Source organism: Onychomys torridus, chromosome 22, assembly GCF_903995425.1.
Source record: "Onychomys torridus chromosome 22, mOncTor1.1, whole genome shotgun sequence".
Classification (NCBI taxonomy): domain Eukaryota; kingdom Metazoa; phylum Chordata; class Mammalia; order Rodentia; family Cricetidae; genus Onychomys; species Onychomys torridus.
In genome coordinates this window covers 20,578,976-20,599,793 of record NC_050464.1, presented here as the reverse complement: position 1 = coordinate 20,599,793, position 20,818 = coordinate 20,578,976, and positions in this window count along the sequence as shown.

Genomic DNA, 20,818 nt, shown 5'->3' with positions numbered 1-20,818 from the left:
CCAGCACCCACATGGTGGTTCACAACCATCTGTAATGAGATCTGGCTTCCTCTTCTGGCCTGCAGAAGTACATGCAAACAGAATATTGTATATATAATAAATAAATAAATCTTTAAAAATAAAGTCTTTAAAGAAAGAACAAAGTAATATAAAAAGAAAAAGCACCATAAAGATGGGAAGTACACCGTGTGTCTGGATCCTTATCAGGGACTAGGGGGTTCAGCCCTTCGATAGCCCCCTCCCAGGGTCTGGGAAGTATCTACAACCAGCTGATAAGTAATCTTTGAAGAAAGAAAATGAATCTATGTACACAAAATTCCTTAGTTCATACACTTTATTAGTCTGTGTCGGTTCTCTTTCTACAAGCTTATACTCTGCTCTCATTTTTAGCTCCTTTCTTGCCCAGTTTCTCTTTACATTAATCTGCTGTCCCCTCTAGGTGCTGTCTTCATTCCTTCATCTGAGTTCCGCCCCATCTAGGTTCTCATCCATCTAGTTCCTTCCCACCTCAGCTCCTCTCCCATCTCCTTCTCTCTCATCTCCTTCTTCCTCATCTTGTTCTTCCCCATCTGGCTCTTCCTCATCTCCCATCTTGTTCCTCTAGTACTCTCTTCTTGCCCTTCAATCTAGTTCTTCCCCATCTCAGTTTGTTCCTCTCCAGTACTTACCCATCTAGTTCTTCCATTCTCTTTTCTCTACTCCATCCTCCACATTCCACCTAAGTCTCCCAGGGATCCAGTTATAAACCCAAGTAATAGCAAGCCCCTGGTTGAGCAAGCCCCAGGCTTGAATTCTACAGAGTAATAAAGGCAGGTAAGAATTTTCCTCAGGCACTGACCACCAGGCTTTCTTTTACAATCCAAAATGGGAGTGGTAAAAGAGAAGGTCAACTGAGTGCTAATGACTGGTTAGTATATCAAAAAGGGGATCTATGTGTTCAGTCTACATTCCTAGGAGTGGTTAGGTAAGAAGTTAGAGGTCTATAAAGTTAGTAAGGCTGTAAGAAGGGAGGGTCCAAGCTAAATTGTGTAAAGCTATTACTTAAGGTCCACCTGACCTAGGTGGTGTCTCCTTGTGGAATTTACCTTAAGTCAGGAGACTTGCATGTGGGCTGTTACCACTGCTAGTCCTTGAAAGTGGCTAAGGGAGATATCCGATGCCAGAGAAAGCCTTTCCTGAGGCTGTTCTCCAAATACCTGGAATGTATATGTCCAGAGAATGATCAGTCCACACTGTTAGCCCTTCTTAGGGAAAAGTCAACTGGAAAAACTATGAAGGCACACATAATTTTCATAACAGAATACAGCTGAAATATAACAAGCCAAAAAACACCAAAGCTCCTTGGAATTTGGCTTCCTCTGGAGGAATTCCCTGATCCCTCCAGGTAGTGACTTTGCCATAACCGGCTGAGTTCTTATGATATATTCCTGTGGCCCACAGCAAATCCTGTATGGTGCTTTATTGACTTTAAACTTTTTAAATGCTAATAAACAACAACAACAAAAATAGCTGCTGAGAGACATTGGATTATAGAAGCTGCTAAACCAAATTATATACTTTAAGGATGTCTTAACTTCAGAATGGAAGTCAGAAAATATGTTGTATAGGGGGAGAGGTTTTGCTTTTATTTCCACAGGAAACAAAAAGTTAAAGATTTCTTCAAAATTAATAAAGAACAGATTTGATACGGGGAGACCTCCTAACAATCTTGGCTACAGACATATATATATATAAAAGAAACAAATGGAAAACTACAAGACAGGCAATATATATGCTGATCCCTTGACATGGGAACAGCACTGAGACTAGATGAGACATAATAAATCTTGTTGGCTACAGAGTACTCATGACTTATTATTACATACCATTTTTATGGCATGGATAGAGGTTTGGTTATACAGTCCAAACAGACTTATAAAGTTGACAAATACATTTTACCAGCTCAAACAGAAAAATCATCTTTAGCTGACTTGTACACACCACTCATTCTATACTTGTGTTAATGCATATATTTATATACCTTTAAAAGTTTGTGTGTTTTCAGAACAAAAGGACCAGACACTAGTAAAGATAAGTAGCCCAGGTGATCCAGCCTCTCAAACTGCCTCTGTTGCAGTTTACTCAAAATTCTGCATCTAAAACAACTTCAAAGCTGTTAGCTGAGATAATCCAGCCTCACAGACTACTTCGGCCAAGACTTCAGATAAGCTCTATACTTTCCCACCACACAGAAACTAAACAAAAATAATATAGCTAGCTTTCCCAGGACTTAATCATTATTCTAGTTTTCTCAAGAGTCCCCTAAAAATGCTGTCACCCTCAGACAACAGGAAGCAGTCTAGAGACCATGATGCCCACATTCCCAAGAGGTGTGGTGGGTGGTTTCTGGTTGTTTGGTGGATGTTTGTCATTGTTTAGGGTGGTTGGTTGCAAGTTGTTATTGATCATGGTCAGGGAGGAAACTAAACAAAGGAGGTTAAATTTAGGGATCTTTTTCTAAAATGATAAAAAAAGGGGGATATAAAGTGGTAGGATAAAAGGGTAGATTATTAAATCTACTTTTAAACTAAAAAGCAACTATTAATCTCAAATATTTTGCGTTGTTATGGATTTTTGTATATTGACACAATTTTAAGATTACTTTGTTATATTGTATGTATGTTTTTTTTGTATGTATGTTTTTACTCTCATTTAAGGTATTGTACCTATGCAGCTCATTTAAAAATGTAATATAAAGTTCTAGTCTTTGAATACTTTTGGTATAATTAAGAAATGCAGATTAGTAGTTAGTCATCTATAATAAACTTGTAGTCATGTTAGGTATGCATTCAAGGTCAATCAGAGATATATTTTAGATAGATAGATGGTCTTCAAACACTTCAGAGACCTAAAGAAGATGCCATTTAAGATGTTTTAATAACATAAGGCTTTTCATGACAGTGAGACATGTCTGCTCCTGGCAGCACCAATTTACTTCAAAAAAGGATGATGGTGTAGAACCTCCATATGGAGTTTGTTTTCATTTATAGTAAAGTTGCACTGGGCAGAGAAACTGTTCTTGCCTCAACTGCTGACTGTGTGCTTTCCAAATTGGACACGTAGGACACAAAAGAAGACAACTGCCAAAATTTGCCAAGACCAGGTGGGACAGTCCTTCAAAATCCCTACTTCACAGAAAACATCTGCCAGATGTTCTAAACTTGTAGGCCGAAGGTGGATGCCCCAACATTGCAGAGGAACCATGGGTGATTGGCCAAGCAGCCAACTGTTTCTGTCATTTTTGTAGTTTTGGAAGTTGCTTGCTCTGCACTTCCTGTTTACTCAGGTAATATTATATCCTTTTTGTGTCTTTGATGGGGCTGAAGACTAGATAGTTATACCATTTTCTTTGTTGCTAAATTAAAAGAAGAAACTTAAAAAAGAGATGTAAAGTTTATAGGTTGAAACACATAAAGCTTAGTTGTTTAGCTAAGAAAATGCTTGAAAGTCTAAAAGGATACTTTTAGGCTGGTAATACAAGTTATGATAGAAAGTGGTTTAGTTACAAAACTTTAGATTCATCAAGATAGGATAGATAATAGAGCATTTTCTCCAAACATACCAAATTCAAATGGACTGGACATTGTGAATGTAATTATCATCTGATAATTGTTCTTATTGTATGTAGTTTTACTATGTTGGAGTTAAATCCTTTCATTTTTATTTAGACAAAAAGAGGGAAATGTCAGGGGATATTTGTACACTGCTGTGATTGGTGTAATGAAAAGCTGAATGGCTAGGCAGGAGGCATAATGAGGCAGTGGGACTTTGAGGCAGAGAGAGAACTCTGGGAAGAAGAGAGATAGAGTCACCAGCCAGACATGGAGAAGAAATGGGAGGTGCAAGATGGAAGAGAGGTAATGGCACATGGCAGAACATAGACTAATTTAAATGGGTTAATTTAAATTATAAGAGCTAGTTGGGACAAGCCTAAGCTAAAGGCCAAGCTTTCATAATTAATAAGACAAGCCTAAGCTAAAGGCCAAGCTTTCATAATTAATAAGAAGTCTCTGTGTGATTATTTGGGAGCTGGCTAGTGAGACAGAGAAAGGCTAGTTACACAGCAATGTGTCCCACATAGAGTGATCATGAGGATTGAGTTAATATACAAGTGAAGTATTAAAGACACTCACCTTGGTGAGGGTCCCAAGGTCCTGGTAACAAAGTTTCATGGCTGGAACAAGTATCTAAATATCCCCTCCACACACACTAACTGTGTTTCTGGACCTTTGACATCCCATGGGAAGGCGTACCCATGAGTGTGTCAGTCAGCACAGGGAGGCTCTGAGGTCATCTTCTCTCCAGTCAGTATTTGCCAAGTGCTCACATTCAGCCATGCCAAGCTAAATGCCACTGATAAGATGTCACAGTGGAAGATACGGCTCTTGCTGCAGGGCACAGGCCTCAGAAGTCCCCAACTGTAGCAACAGAGGCTAATGTGTCATACCTGAGTAGTTGGTGCTTCCCAGTTGGAGGCTGAAGACGTTGGGAGCAGGCAGAAGAGAGCCCCCTTAATCTAGTCTTCAGGGAGAAGATGCCCCCTGAAACTGAGATCTTAAGATGGACTACAATGCCAGGTCAGGTTGTGGGGTGGAGAGAGAGACTTTGAGGAAAGGGCACCCACACTTGAGTAGGCCCCGGGTCCCAGGGGATGATGGGTTAGACTAGGGTTAGAGCAGTAGGGGAGGCTGCTGGGGTGACATTGGAAGGAGTGTGGAGATCAGTGGCTTGGGGTAAAATGATGACATTAAAAAAAAAAAAAAAAACCACTTGAGCTCCTCCCTTTGGCTATCAGACTTTTGAAATGATAGACCCCCCAAGAAATCAGAACTTCCTCTCAAATATGCTAGGAGAAGGGAAGGGTTAGGAAGGGCTCTGGTGGAGGTAGAACATGTCTCAGGAAGATACTTCACTGAGTTTTGACAATTTATTAAACTATTGTAAGAGAGGCTGTAGCTGGGACAGTGATGGGTAAGTGATGAGTATGATGACCACGCCTTGACAAGGACTCCTTAGCTCTGCAAACCTCTTTTTTGTTCAATGTATTTTTATGTTATGTGTAGGAATGTTGGCCTGCGTGTATCCGTATACACCACATGTGTGCCCTAGTGCCCACGGAGGCCAAAGGCAGGCATTAGATGCTCTTGAACTTGACTTGCAGGCAGCTTTGAGCCGATGTGTGGGAGCTGGGAACCAAACCTGGGTCTTCTATAAGATGAATGAGTGCTCTCCAGCTCTGTTACACAAACCTCTTTCATGTTTAAACCTACAACCCGTGTCAATACTTTGAAGATGGACCTCTGCATTTATTCCCCTTCTAAATCTTTCTCTGCTTTTCACTATGAATTGTTTAATTAGTCTTTTGATGACAAGCAGCTGATACTAGCTTGCTGGGGCTGCTAGGGCCTAGGATCTGACCTGAAAAACTCGGGTAACACTGATACACCTGCCAAGAAATGTGGGCCAAGGGCCACGGCCTGGGATCATGTTCACACGTAGGAAAGATTGGTGCCTGCTGTGTCGAGGCCAGCTGGGGTGGGCAGAGGGCACTAAGCCAGAAGCAGGGAGCTGAGCTGGCCAGCGGTTATGGAGTCGTGGTGAAAGGCACAGGGTCAGGATTAAATGGGCATTTGGGAAGGTTGGAAAGGGAGGCTGAGGTTCCGTACCCTCCCATGGGGCTGGATGGAATACTACCGTTCAATTTTTATAAGCTCCCTCCCATCCCCTCCCCCCACCTTCTCCTCTTCTCTCCTCTCCTTTCCTTCCCCCTCCCCCCTTTCTTGAGACAGGATCTCATTTGTAACCTAGGCTGTCCTGGAATGTACTATATGTCCCAGGCTGGCCTCAAACTCGTGGCAATCCTCCTGTCTCAGCCTGTCACATGCTGGGGTTGCAGGTGAAATGCTGCCATACTTGGCCTTGTTTTTCTTTTAGATGAAGTCTTGCTATAAGGCAGACCAAGCTGGGTTTAAACTGGCGATCTGCCTGTCCCAGTCTCCCGGAGTGCTAGAATTACTATCCAGCTTTTAAAACGGTCCATTAAGATGGGTTCCTTTGTCCTTCAGGTACATTTAGTCAGATTTTCCGCAGGGAAATCAGTTGGTATAAGCCGAGGCATAGTAGGGGTGTGTGTGTATCGGCTTACCTATCTCTGGGCGTCCCCTGATAGCATAGTTTTAGGAGCATCATATAAACCAGGGGCTTCCGGTTTTTTGTTTTTTGTTTTTTTTGAGACAGGGTTTCTCTGTGTAGCTTTGCGCCTTTCCTGGAACTCACTTTGTAGCCCAGGCTGGCCTCGAACTCACAGAGATCCACCTGGCTCTGCCTCCCGAGTGCTGGGATTAAAGGCGTACGCCACCACTGCCCGGACTGTTTTTTGTAAGAACTGGTTGGTTGTAGGAGAAAAAAAAAGATTTGGAGAGGGTTGGGAGATCCTGGAGACCCCCAAGACTTCCATGCAGGCTCTCAGAATCCGGTGTGATCCCACAACAGGCTTGGCCCTGTGGAGAGCCCAGGTTGTGAGGCAGGTGAACAGTCTTAGGGAGCAAGTCCTGCCTCTGGGGAAGAAGTCGCTGCCGAGGAGCTGTCTCACCTATGGGGAAGGATCCAGCCCGGGCCCATGTCCCTCTAGCAGGAGACGTCACTAAATAGAGCTGGAATGAGAAGTGAAATAGCATTTGCAGTCAGAGAGGCTGCAGTCATGACTAATCTCCAAAGCACAGACAGTAATAAACAATAGGAGAACAATTAGAGAGCGAGGAGCCATAAATCGGCAAAGCTTCTGCTTTCATTTAATTGAAAGGAATTAGTATCCATTCATTCCTTTATTCATTCATTCATTCCTTTATTCATTCATTCATTCATTCATTCACTCATTCATTTATTTATTCATTCATTCATTCATTCATTCATTTATTTATTTACTTGCTTGCTTGTTTACTTACTTACTTAGAGTTAGAATCTCACTTTGTAGCTTAGGCTAGCATTAAATTTAAACCCCCCGTTCCTGTGGCTACCCTCTTGAGCGCTGAGATAACAGGTATGTGTCACCATGTAGATGTATCCGGCTTGTTAAATAAGAAACACAGAACCGATTGCAGAGTTAAACCACGAGGTCAGAGCAAGAGCGGAAAACCTTACCCTTCACTGCTTCTGTGGTTCTTCCTCTCTGCCAGAGAGCTACTTCTCTGTGTCCTGTCTATTTAAAAACTTTCTGTTCTCCTCTCTCATTGGTTGTAAACCCAGCCACATGACCTCCTCGTCACTGCCTGTTTGTACAGACCTCCAGGCCATCTATGGTTGGTATTGAGATTAAAGGCGTGTGTCTGCCCTGCTGGCTGTGTCCTTGAACACACAGAGATCCGCCTAGCTCTGCCTCCCAAGTGCTGGGATTAAAGGCGTGCCCCACTATTGCTCAGCTTCTGCTCTGGCTTGCTCTGACCTCAAGGCAACTTTATTGACATACAAATAAAATCACATTTCAATACAAATAAAATATCACTATATCACCATGTCCAGATCTAATTCAATTTTTATCTGTGTGTGTGTGTGTGTGTGTGTGTGTGTGTGTGTGTGTGTGTGTGCTTGCTTGCTTGCTAGGAATCAAACCTCTAGTATCTTGGTATGTTAGGCAAATGCTAACATGATCCATGTTATGACTCATGACCTCAGCCCCTCACTGGGGGATTCTAGGCAGGTGCTCTACCACTGAGCCACACCCCAGCCCCTCACTGGGGGATTCTAGGCAGGTGCTCTACCACTGAGCCACACCCCAGCCCCTCACTGGGGGATTCTAGGCAGGTGCTCTACCACTGAGCCATGCCCCAAGCCTTTCATTATGGGATTCTATGTGAAGTCTTTACTACAGAGCTATATCTGCAGCTACTGAATTCCTTTTCAGCATTGGCTGTGCATCTTTCCTGACAAGAGCTGGCTTCCGCACCGCAGTAATTTTAATGCTCATGTTGGTTACATGTGTCCACTTTTTGTTGCACTGCCTTTCAGGCTGGTATACAACTGTAGCTGGTGGGGCTACAGACAATTTTCTTATTACCTTGACTTCAAAGAGTTTCTCTGCTGCTTTTGGGAAATGTCAGCCTTTGGCTTGCATTCAGTTTTTTTTTTTTTTTTTTTTTCCAGAAAGAGTCAGGATTCCAGCTTTTTTCAGGCCTCTGTTTTTCTTTGGGACAGAAGGAAACCTGTCACTTTTAACACTAAGTCCCAAGGGTTAAGAGGATCACCAAGTCTTTAGACTTCCCTCCAAATTGTTTGCAGACTCTCACTCTGTAGACCAGGCTGGCCTCGAACTCAGAGAGATCCACTTGCCTCAACCTCCCCAGAGCTGGGATTAAAGCCACCACTACCTGCTGTTTTTCTTTTTCTTTCTTCCTTCCTTCCTTCCTTCCTTCCTTCCTTCCTTCCTTCCTTCCTTCTTCCTTCCTTCCTTCCTTCCTTCTTCCTTCCTTCCTTCCTCTCTGTCTCTTTCTCTTTCTTTCTTTCTTTCTTTCTTTCTTTCTTTCTTTCTTTCTTTCTTTCTTTCTTTCTTTCTTTCTTCCTTTCTTTTTGACAGGGTTTCTCTGTGTAGCCCTAGCTGTCCTGAAACTTGCCCTGTAGACCAGGCTGGTCTCAATCTGCCTGCCTCTGCCCACTGAGTGCTGGGATTAAAAGTGTGTACCACCACTGCCTGGCTTGTTTGCAAACTATCTGCAACATCTCTTTCTCATGTTGGTGGTAGGTCAGGGCTGGTTTCCTTCAAGCTCATTGCTCTAGTGTCTTGTTCCCATCGTCCTTTCTGCCTCTGGACCCCTCTTCAATCCACCCAGCTAGGGAACTGAGTCCCCATGGCCATCATTCTGCTTAGGATTCCCGTCTGGACCATATCTTATCAGATCATCTTGATATCTCCATTTTGTTACTGTCGTTGTGTGTTTTGTGTTTTGTGTTGTTCTCAGCCATAATACTTCTGCTTCACCACTATGCAGAGCAGACTCGATGCTTCCCTCTGAGGTTCTCTGTGTTCCAAGAGGCCATGCCCCTGCCTGGTGAGCAGCATTGTATTGGTTAGAGATTCAGACAGAATCCTCAGCAATCCTTTCTGGGCTTTGTCTCTTCTCATTTGACTCACTGAAGCAGGACAACTTAAAATTTTTAATCAGTAGTGCAGAGGGAAACCGTGAGAGCCTGGAAGCCACAATGTCAGCCTAGATGAGTTGGGGTGCTTTTCAGCTTGAATACAAGGCCTTTTTTTTTTTGGACACACAGGCTGAAAGTACTTCTGAAAGCCAATGTTGAGGGGAAGATCTCTAGTGTCCCAGCTAAGGGTGACATTTGGACCAAGTCACAGGTTTTCATGAAGCCCCAGGCACACACATGAGCTGTTTTAGCATGGCTGATGAATGTAGTTCAATGCTGGGTGCCGCCCTTGGCCTGGGGGATGTGAGAAAGTTTCTCACTTAAGAAAACACGGAGGAGGCTGTCGGAGGAGGATTGCAAATTAGAGGCCATCCTGGGCTACATGAGGGTCTCCATACCTGAAGAGACTATGTAGGGGAGACCCTGTCTTATAGCAAAACAAAATAAATGCACCACCACCACCAACAACAACAACAACAAAACTAAAACACAAAACAAAAAGCAACAGAAAAACCTTAAAAACCTCCAACCACTAGTTACAACTATTTACAAAGCTGAGGTAAAGCAGGTGAAACTCAAATCAGTCCATTGCATATGTGTGTGAGTCCATGCGCATGTAGTGTGTGTGTGTGGGATGGGTGTATGCACTGGGGGAATGGGGGATGGGCTGGGATCCTGAGGTCAGCATCAAACATCTTCTCAGTTGCTCTCTACCTCATACTTTGAGACAGGCTCTTTCACTGAACCCAGAACTTAGCAATTACGCTAGGTTGGCTGGGCATTGAGCCCCACAGAGCCTCTGTCTCCATCTTCCCAGTACACCCAGCTAGGCACAGGGTGCCTAGTTTATTTTCTTTTTCTTTTCTTTCTTTCTTTCTTTCTTTCTTTCTTTCTTTCTTTCTTTCTTTCTTTCTTTCTTTCTTTCTTTCTTTCTTTCTTTTTGGTTTTTTGAGACAGGGTTTCTCTGTGTAGCTTTGGAGCCTTTCCTGGAGCTCACTCTGTAGACCAGGCTGGCCTCGAACTCACAGAGATCCGCCTGTCTCTGCCTCCCGAGTGCTGGGATTGAAGGCATGCGCCGCCACCGCCACCACCACCACCCGACTTTTTTCTTTTTCTTAGGTGCCTAGTTTTTTCTTCATCCAAACTCAGATCCTCATGCTTGTGTGGCACACACTGTATGACCCAGCCATTGCCTCAATGCCCAGTTCTTACGTTTTTGTAGTTTTCTCCCATGTCATAATAGAGAAAGCTTTAGGGAAGCTAGTTGGTAAAACAGTCTGGGAGCCCAGGGAGCTATATCCTCCTACCAAGGACATCCCTACTATACATGAGAATACCCATCAGACCAGAGTCATTCTCTAAGAGGAAAGGAGGCCAGTGTCTCAGACAAGAAGCAGATCCCCTCATGTGGATGGGAATGTTTCCCTCTCTCCCTCCCTCCCTCCTCTCTCTCTCTCCTTCCCCCCTCCTTCTCTCCTTCCCCTTCTCTTCTCTTCCCTTGCCCCTCCATCCACAGGGACAGACACACAGCAGCTGACCCTTCCTTTCCTTTGCTAGAAGGTGCTTGGGCTGTAACAGCTGTGGTGACCTCACCTGAGTGGGCATTTGGAACGATGCTGAGGAGCCAAGGAACTTTATACAACTAATTGCAAACAGCGACTCGGAGAAGCTGGCTCCCAGCCTCTTGGCTGCAGGGGTGCAGCATTGCTAGGAGAAGCTGCTGACGTAACAGGAAGTTAATTGGGCTCCGTGAGTGGCTGCTCTTTGAGAGGGTCCCCGAGGTACATTGTCTGTGCCTGTGCTCTAGGGAGAGGTCACAGCTTGGAAGAGGGAGCCCTAGTCAGTTTGTTGAGGGTGTCTCATGGGAAAGAGACTTCACCGGGGATTTGGCTAGTTCTGTAGGATTGTATGGGATGCTGGCATGACCAAGCGGCTTCAGCAAGGAGGACTCCATCTCTGTGAACAGAAGTTCACTTCTGCATATATTTGGCTCCTGGAAACAGGAAGTCCCCACTATTTGGATATTTCAATTTGTACACTCTAGCCTTTGCTTCCCAAGACAGAGAGAGAGGCTGTGTGGTGGTGGGAAGAGCCTGCCTAGGTGGATCAGGGAACCCAAGAGTTGGTGCCTGGGATCTGTTGCTAATAGATGTGAGCTACTTCTGAGTCTCCCCAATGACTATCTGTGAATGGGACTCTTGTCACCATGTCATAGGATGTTTTGAAAATGAAGGTGTGTCAATGAAGGGCCTCACGTAGTAGCTGGCACATAGTAACTGTGATGGTTCACCTCCGTTGTCAGCTGGGTAGTGTTTTGAATAATCTAGGACTCATGGTCTGGGCATGTCCGTGAGAGTATTTTTAGGGAAGTTTAGTAGAGGAAAGATCCACCCTGACTGTGGGCAGCACCGTCCTATGGGCTGGAGTCCTGGGCAGAATACAGAGGAGAGAGTAAGCTGAGCATCAGTAGTCCTGACTCTCTCTGTTTCCTGTCTGTAATGCAATGTGACCATCTGCCACCATGACTGCCCTGCTGTGATGGACTGTACCCCCCAACAGAGAGAGCCAAAACAAACCCTTCCTGCCTGAAGTGGCTTTTGTCAGGTTTTTTTTTTTTTTTTTTTTCAAAGCAATAAGAAAAGAAATAAACACAGTAGTCAATACTCTATTATTTAGTATTCCTATTTTGGTAATCATTGTTTATTCACATATACACATATATCATCATCATCATCATCATCATCTCTATCTATGTATCTCTATGTATATAATCCATCTTTGTCTCTATACATCTCAATATTATTCATTGCTTTCCCTATATTTATATCAGTATCATCCATATCTATCTCCATCTTATACCTATAGCTATACCATCTATTAATATTCATTTATTTATTTATTTACTTACTCACTTAATACTTTAGAGTTAGAATCTCACGTTGTAGCCCAGGCTAGCACTAAATTCAAACTCATGCTCCTGTATATGTATACACATGTATCTATCTTATACATGTAAACACATGCCTAGACAACCCTTTTTGAACTCCCGTTTGAAAACCCTATCTGCCAGTGAAAGCTGACTCTGGATAATTTTTAGGTCTTCCTTCAGCAGCGTGTTTTGGTTCCTAATCAGAGCTCTCATTTCCTGAGCCAAGCACATGCCTCATTTAATTTAATCTGCACCAATAGCACTGGAGTGTTGATCCAAACATCTCTCCCTTGGAGGACACCAAGACCCCCAACGGTTCTGATTTGCCCAGGGCCCTTGCAGGATTCATTTCCCAGCAGGATGCTTGCCCAGCTCACACTCTTGGCCCTGTCTGCACTGTCTTCCAGGAGGATGCACCTCTTCCTCCCGTGCTGTGCTTGGTTGTGGTATTCCTGTCTTGCTGAATAGGCATCCCTCTTCCCTTTCAACTTCCATCTGAACTGTTGACTCTGCTGGCTTGCTGTGCTGCTGCCTTTAGTTCAGATCAGCTTGTTCCTTTCTCAAAGCCAACCTATTTGCACAAAAGCCGTAAGGAGCCCTGAAGATTGCTGAATATTTAACATTCACAGGCAAGGAGCCACAGTAACCAAGAACACTTGAAACATGACCCAGGCAAGGGAGGGGGAAGGGAGAGGAAAAAGAGACAAGGAGGCCTCAGCACACTGCTGGCCAGGGGAGCTGCCCCATCCCTGTGGTTTTCCTAAGCACAGACCAGCCCTGTGTTTTGCTCAGAGGGCAGTCTGCGCTGCCATTGTCTGTCTCTGGCTTCGGTAATGACCTTTGGTCTTAGAGTTTGCAGAACCCCAGACAAAAGGGTTTGGAGGGCAATGGCACTCTGGGCAATCACAGGGTGTTAATGACACATTCATTCATTCATCTACTCATGCATTCATTCACTCATGCATTCATTCACTCATTCAGAGACAGGGTTTCAAGTAGCTCAGGCTGCCTCAAATTTTCTACATAGCCAAAGATGAGAATACACGGTCCTTCTGCCTCCACCTACCCACTTGCTGGGATTACAGCCACACCATGTCAGGTGTATGCAGTGCTGGATATGGAACCCCGGTCCTTATCTTTATGCACGTTATGCCCGCATTCTACCAGCTGAGCTCCATCCCAGCCTGCTAACGACATATTGAGACAGATAGTGTTTTATAGTTGTGGACCACAGTGGCAGCTTCATCTCCCCAACAGCTTATTTCTGGCTTTCAGTTTTCCCCTTCATGTGGGAGGTGGATGGCTGGCAAGAGTAGAGGGCAGGGAGAAAGAAGGTCTGTTAAGTTTGAGCCAAGAGTTCCTCAGGCCAAGCTCACCTGCATCAGTGTTCTTCCTTTACCGTTCGAGCAGCTGTGACAGAAATGGCAGGTAGCCTTCTGAGTCTGCCTGCCCACCTATAAGCCTCTCTTCTCAAACTTGGTCTATCTGAGACCCAAAACCATCAGGGGCCACGGAGGCTGCATCCCGTGATGAAGGACACACCTTAATAAAGAGATGAAACCTTGCTTTGATTCCCCAGGAGTCAGGGACAACCTAACTACAAGTATACACTATGGGATACCTATAGTGTACTACATGACATGGAACCCCTGCCCTCTCTCTGAAACCTCTAAGAGGTGACTTCTCACTTTGTCTCACAGGCTGAACTCTCCTCAGAGCCCCCACCATGTTGCTGTCCATCTAGGACATTAATGACTTTCCGAATAGATCTCTTACTCCAAAGGACAATTTGCCTTAGGGTTCTCCTTGCACCCTCATCCTGACCTTACAAGACCCACATGGGCCAGAGTGGAAGAGCAAATACTTTGCTTGTGATGTGAATCTTGGACCTCAGCTTGCCGAGCCTTTCCAGTTTTGAGCCAGCTGTGGATATTTTTCTTGTAGCACACGGGGTATGTGGTCCATATTTCCTTCTTAATTGTGGACAGAGGGGCATAAATTTTCTGAGTGGAAACGTAACGCCTGTGGATTGAACTGAATTGGTCTGTCAAGTTACATTCGAGAAAGTGTTCTTTAATGGGGGGCAGGAATCTAAGGCCTGAATTCTTGGCTGTCAAGGCGAAAACACAGAGAAGTAGAGATGGCAGGTGTGTCACACGGCCAGGCCTGGCAATCTTATAAGCCAAACAACTTGTGTGCGTGGGGAGAAAAGGACAAGTTTGAAACAATGACATCCGAAGTTGATGAGTATTACATTAACATTTCCTGGGGAGATGTAAACAAATGCCTATTCATCCCAGATGGGCACTCACTGCCGTCCAAAGTACAATTTCTCTTAAGTCTGAGTTGGTGAGATCAGTGAGTTTATTGGGATTTCTTACAGACCAAGAGTGAGGGGTCACTTACAGGAACGTGGTGACCTCCGTAGCAGCTACATCACCACAACTCCCACTCTGTTAGGGATGATAACATCATGGAGTCCTGATTTCAATTAACCTTACAATTTCTATGTTGACTGGCATTTCCTAAGTTCTTTTGCAGCTCTGAGGGAGAGGATTGAGATATAATAGTTGGACTCTCAGATGAGAGTTCCCTGACCATCCTTCCCTCCATCTGCAGTGTGTGTGTGTGTGTGTGTGTGTGTGTGTGTGTGTGTGTGTGTGTGTGTGAGAGAGAGAGAGAGAGAGAGAGAGAGAGAGAGAGAGAGAGAGAGGGTTGGGGTGCGGGGGGCACGCCACTGGCTCTATTATCATTACCACAGACCTGGATACCATTGTATTGTTCTCTACATGCCATGGCTTCTGGGACAAGTCCAAGAAGACATCCCATTATGATATACAGTACTGAGGAAAACAAAAGAAGAAAGGAATATCTTTGTAGAATTTGCCTAAATTTTCGTATTTTATGTGGGAAACAGCTATCCTGTAAGCAGAATGACCATCATCTTCATCAGCGCAGCTGTGACTACACGCAAAAGACCCTTAAGATCAGGCCTGCTGACTATTAACACTGCCCCATAGAAGGGGATGTGGGAGGTTCACTGAACCCTCTCCTGTTCTCAAAGACTCCCCTGTACTCCCGGGCTACTTGTATGTCATTTTGCCTCAATTCCATGTGTCATCAGCAAGTGCTAGAGTATATAGCGCATAGGTTAACTGGAGGGGGGATGGGCACTCCATCTGTGCAGCTATAGGGAAGTTGTCATCCAAGCTGAGATGACACTTTCTGCCAATGCAGCTGCTTTGGGGTCACCACATCCCTGTAAGCAAACCTCTCATCTATCCTTTGTAAGTTAGCCCAATAAACTCGTTCATTCCGCCATTAGAAATTTGGTGGAATCATACTTCGGGTTTTGTTTGTAACTGTTTGAGTTTGCTTTCTGTTGCTATGATAGACATCATACCCAAAAGCACCTTGGGGAGAAAAGTGTTTTTTTTTTTTTTCTTGCTCACAGTATATGAGGGAGAGATACCAAGGAAGGAACCTTGTTTATGTTTGGCCAGTGAAATGGTCTCTATGGCGATGGGTGAGATGTGATACTCAGCTTTTCAAAAAAAATTATTTTTCAATTTTTGAAATTAACATATAATTACATAATCTCCCCCATTCTCTTTCCTCCCTCCAACCCCTTCCATATACCCTCCCTTGCTCTCTCAAATTCACTGCTTCTGGCTTCTTTTTCTTTCATTGATGTTATATATTCCTAGACATATAGATGCAGTCTGTCTGGTCTGTATAATGGTCACTTGTATATATGTTATTTCAGGCTGGGCACTTGAACGCTTCTGAATATGGGTTGCTGGGAGTCCACTGTATACTTACCAATAAGGTAACTTCCATGCTTTATGGATACCTGGGCTCTGATGTTGAATTATCTACAGTCACTTCTAAGAATGTCTCAAGGGCTCGGTCTTTTATTTCTGCATACTTCATTAGTACTTACTGTGAATCTCCATGGTATCTTTGATACAACATTGCTCAGGATGACTTCCTACTAATGTTGCACAGCTACCTCTCCTTCTTTGTGTATGCCCTCACCTGTGCATCTGTTGTGGGTTGTGAGCTTCTCTGTGTACGTGTGCATGCTGGTATACATGACGCACACACATGTGGAGGCCAGGGATCCTCATCAAGTCTCATCTTCAATTGCTTGCCACCTTATTTTTTGAGTTAGGGTCTTTTAATGAACCTGCAGGTCACTGATACAGCTAGACTGGTTGACCAGTAAGCCCTGGCCAGGATCTGCCTGTCTCTACTGCCCCAGCTTTTAGGTTATAGATGTACATGACCACTTTTGATTTTTACATGGGTTCTAGGGATCCAAACAGGCTCTCACACTTGTGCTCCAAGTACTTACCAAATGAGTTATCTCCCTGACCCCACAGACTCCCATCTTGAAGAAAGAGGTGTATGGAATGGAGTCACAGAAGGTACGCTAGGATGGTGCCAGGAACAGAAGAAACTTGGTTTGGGGGATTCTGTACATCCTACCGAAAGCTTCCGGCTTTTAGAAGGGAACAGGGGCTGTCTGAGATATTTTAAATGTTATCTTACGCTGTAGCAGTGCAGGCATGCAATCCCGATGCTCCAGAGATGATGGAGGCAGTAGCATGAAGAGTCTAAGGTTGTTCTTGATTACATAGGGAGTTTGAGGCCAGTTTGGGCTTCATGAGATCCTGTCAAAAGAAAAATAGAAAGGAAGGAAGGAAGGAAAGGGAGGAAGGGAAGGAAGGAAGGGAGGAAGGGAGGAAGGAAGGAAGGAAGGAAGGAAGGAAGGAAGGAAGGAAGGAAAGAAAAGGGCTGGTGAGATGTATCAGTCTGTAAAGATGCCTGCTGCCAAACCTTGCCACCCTGAGTGTGATCTCTGGGCCCACATGGTAGAAGAAGAGGACTGACTTTGAGAAAGTTGTCTTCTGGTCTTCAGGCTGGCCTTGAACTCCCTATGTATTAGAGGAGAATGACCTTGAACTCCTGATCTTCCTGTCTCCACCTACCAAGTACTGGGTTAATAGGTATGCCTTGATTTTTTTCTTGTCTCCCTACCCCACCACCTCTTTTTCCTCTTCTCTAAGGGAGAGTCTTGATATATAGCCCAGGCTTGTTGAAAGACGTTAAGCAAGGGTGGCTACAGGAAAGGTCTGCATTTTTGGTAGTTGATCCCGCCCCTGTGGTCAAAGTGGATGAGTCCAGCAGTGGAGGCAGTCCCAACAATTCTTGAGGCACGTTACTAAGCATAGTGGCTCATGCTTGTAATCCCAGCATGTAGGAGACTGTGGCAGGAGGATTGCCACAAGTTCGCTTGGCTATAGCGTGAATTCCAGGCCAGACAGGATTGGCTACAATAATGGGACCCTGTCTCCAAAAAGCCCCGCCCCCCCAGGCCTCTGTCTGCCTGTTGTTTTTCTGTTTGTCTTTCTCTGAAGACTGTGACAGAAAGATGGGTGGGGCTTCTGATCTGTTCACATGGTCCCATCCTAGGACTGAGGCTCGATTACAGGTGCCAGGCACAGGAGACTCTTTCGAATGACTCCTTCCTTGGGTGATGCCAGGCAGTAAAATCCAGAGGACAAGTGGGAGGTAAGGTACATGGTAGAGCAAGAGAAGGGGCTCCAGGGGAACACCCCAAACTCAGAAGGAGATATGGGGAAAGACAGCTGAGCAGGGGTGTGGCGTGGCCACGAGAGCCCCCAGAAGCCAAAGCGCCGAGACCCGTGTGGGCACAGGCTGGCTATGTGATAGCTGGATGTGAGAGATTGACTCATCCGTGTCTTGCAGCCAGCAGGAAGTGGTTGGGTGGTTTGATGGCACGGGGGCGTGACAGGCTGAAAGGGTGTTAAGATTGGAGCAGTGTTATTAGGAGACAGTTGGCAGAGTGTGGGCTGGGCTGGAGGAAAAGATAACGGGACCAAGGCATAGGTGGGAGTCTTCCGTGACATCCAGTGGGCTTTGGAGAGCTGGGGGGATGGGGGGCTGGTACAATGAATGAGGGGAGGGGCTGGAGAGAGTGCTTCCTGTCGTGAAGGCGTCGGCTTTTCACTGTTTTTCTCTTGGGAGTCTGATGAAGGATTTCACCCCATCCAAGAATTCTGCTGCTTGAAATAAAACCGGAAGTCAGGCATGGTGGTGGTGCCTGCCTGTAATCCCAGCCTTTGGGAGAAGACAGCGGCAGGAACAGGTGTTTCAAGGTCCACCCTTGCTAGAGTTGGAGGCATGTGCAGAGTTTGAGACCAGCTTGAGCTACATGAGACCTAGTCTCAAAAAACCAAAATTTAAAAAAATAGTAATAATAAAAACAAATAAGTGAATAGTGGCTTTAAAATTAAATGCTAGTGAATAAAGAGAACTAAAATAAAAATTGAAGTTGCAACAAGGTAAATGCTTCAGAGAAGACTTGGAAGGCCTGCAGAGACCCCAGTAACATAGGGAGGGGTGTGGAGAGGCTGCTGATACAAACAGGTGAAGACTTTTCCTGAGGAGATGTGGACGAACACCTGTTCTGCCCAGATAGGGTCCCAATGTGAAACCGAAGGAATGGTTCCACCCAAATCCAGGTCAGTGAACCAAAGAGTGTATCAGCATTGCTTAGAGGAGAACGGGTGAAGGGTCACACACAGGAATGTGGGGGAGGGGTCATTACAGGAGCACGGGGGAGGGGTTAAAGGAATGGGGATGAAGGGTTACTCTCATAGGAGTATCAGTGGTGACCTCAAAACAGCCGAATCACTGAGAAGCCCCACCTCAGTGGGTGACAACCTTCAGCAAGCTGCATGGATGGAGTTCTGCCTTTAACTAATCTTCTGCCTTGTATATAAGGTAGTGCCTCCCCAGACCATTTGCAACTAAGACAGGCTTATGTGCAGCTGCACGGGCGGGCATGTACAGCTGCAATGGAGTCAGAGATCTGGGCTGGATTCTCTGAAAACATTTTATTGTTTATTAGTAATAAGAACAATAACAAGGCTGGGCGGTGGTGGCGCACGCCTGTAATCCCAGCATTTGGGAGGCAGAGGCAGGTGGATCTCTGTGAGTTCAAAGACAGCCTGGTCTACAGAGCTAGTCCAGGACAGGCTCTAAAGCTACACAGTGAAACCCTGTCTTGATAAACCCAAAGAAACAAACAAACAAATAAAAATCCAAACAAAAACAATAACAATTAGAGAGAGAGAGAGAGAGAGAGAGAGAGAGAGAGAGAGAGAGTGTGTGTGTGTGTATGTATGTATGTATGTATGTATGTATGTATGTATGTATATATGTGTTCTTGATGTGTGTTGGGGGGAGCATATGCCTGTCACAGTGTACATGTGGGAGTCAGAGGACAACATTTGTGAGTCATTTCTCTCCTTCTAGTGTGTGGGTTCTAGGTATAGCACTCAGGCAGTCAGGCTTGGTAGCCAGCTCCCTTACCCACTGAGCCATCTTACCATCCCTGGGCTGCATACTCTCTCTGGGGCTCCAGGTCTACCCGATCACTGACACCATGCTTGTTTTAAGGTCTCCACCTCATCTGAGAAGTATGGGCTGGAGCTTACTGGTCATGGTCAGTAGAGCCAGATAGGGCTTCACTATGAAGCCCCAGCTGCAGCACAGGGGTTGAGTTTGAGAACAGGAAGAACTGGACCGTCACTCTCAAGCCTTTTCTGCTTCTCAGCTGCCTCTCCTACCACCACCGAAGTGTCCTGACTTCTTCAGTGGGTGCTGTGTCCTAAAGGCATTGTTTTGTCATCATTTCACATGAATGTAATATTATAGGTATGAGCACATGTATGTGTGCTCAAGTGTGTGTGTGTGTGTGTGTGTGTGTGTGTGTGTGTGTGTGTGTGTGTAGAGGTCAAAGGGCAACCTCAGATGTCATTCCTCAGGCACCATCCAACTCCTTTGAGACAGTATCTCTAGTTGGCTTAGCACTTGCCTGGGCTTGGACTAGCTGACTAGCAAGTTCTAGGAATACTTTGTCTTTGCCCCCACCTCCCTACAGTGTTGGGATTCCAACAACACACCACTCCACCTACCTTTAGAAAAAAAAACAAAAACAAAAACGGGTTCTGGGGATTAAACTCAGGTCCTCATGCTTGCCAGGTAAACCCTTGACCTACTACAACATCTCCTCAGCCCTGGGATGTGCTTTTTAAGTAAGTACTGTCATCTAGGGATAGGGCTGGCTCTTTTCAAGTGGTGTGCTGGTAAGATGCTTACTAAATGGCTTCCTGGAAAAGATAAAACACTCTGGCTTACCGTGTTTGCTGATTTCTGTGGTGCAAAGCCTCCCACCGTGGCTAATTTCAGGCTACCAAGGGGATGTCACAGAAGCCAAGATGAGATGTGTAGCCCTGACTTTTTGTGAATGGGCTTCAGCACACTCGGTGGTTCTGAGTGTCTGAATGTAAGCATCACAGGGCTGGCTGCACACAGTAGGACCTCAGGTGTGGTGATATTTTATTTGTGCTTTGATAAATAAAGATTGCCTGGAGATCAGGGGGGAAAGGCCAGCCATTTTAAGTAAACAAAGTCAGGCAGCACACGCCCTTAATCCAATCTCGAATCAGGCAGGGTCTCTGTGTGTTCAAGGCCATACTGGGGAACAGAGCCAAGCGAGGTGACATACATCTTTAATCCCAGTGTCAACCATAGAGACCTGGAAATCTGTACAGACAGACAGTGACAAGGAAGTGAGGTAGCTGGGCTAAGAGTCAATGAGAGGGCAGAAAAGCAAGGCAGTAT